Source organism: Octodon degus, unplaced genomic scaffold (genome assembly GCF_000260255.1).
Source record: "Octodon degus isolate 3935 unplaced genomic scaffold, OctDeg1.0 scaffold00156, whole genome shotgun sequence".
In the NCBI taxonomy this organism is placed as follows: Eukaryota; Metazoa; Chordata; class Mammalia; order Rodentia; family Octodontidae; genus Octodon; species Octodon degus.
Genome location: NW_004524732.1, coordinates 5710326 through 5710948, shown reverse-complemented (window position 1 = coordinate 5710948; position 623 = coordinate 5710326). Strand labels below are relative to the sequence as shown.

Below are 623 nucleotides of genomic sequence, written 5' to 3'. Positions count from 1 at the left end.
TGTCACCCTTGCGCAGGGGCCATGCTAATCTTCTCTGTATCTTTCCAATTTTAGTATATGTGCTGCGGAAGTGAGCACTGGAAAATAATTTGATGTGGTGACACACATTAGTAATCCCAGTAATGGGAAGTTGAGGTAGAAGTATCGTAAATTTGAGGCCACCCTGGGCAATATAAGGAGAACCTGTCTCAAAATTAAAAAGCAAGACAAAACAAAACAGGACATATTTGGGGACATAGCTCAGCACTGCCTGGGTTCCATCTCCAGTGCCAAAAAGCAAAACAAAATCCGGCAGAAAATACCAGCAAACTTGATACCTGACAAAAGTTTCTATCTAGCTTTCCAACTGTAATTTGCTTATGTAGAAGTGCAAGCAGAAAAAAAAAATGCAAGATTATGGCAATTTCCTCTTATCCTGTTAGCTCCATTAATTTTCATATTATTCTAGCAGTTGTTTTTGTTTTTGTCTTTTTGAGGCTGTTCATGCTGGCCCTGAGCTCACTATATAGCCCAGGCTAGTCTCAAACTCCCACCAATCCTCCTGCCTCAGCCTCCTCAATAATGGGATTACAGGCCTGGGCTACCATGCTCAGCTCTAGCAGTTTTTTGTTTGGATTTTCAGA

The 623-nt window shown here is 41.3% G+C and overlaps 1 pseudogene; it reads right to left on the bottom strand.

Annotated features, from left to right (window-relative positions):
* LOC111812994 lies at positions 1 to 78 on the bottom strand (annotated as a pseudogene).
* Between the last annotated feature and the right edge of the window lie 545 nt (positions 79 to 623).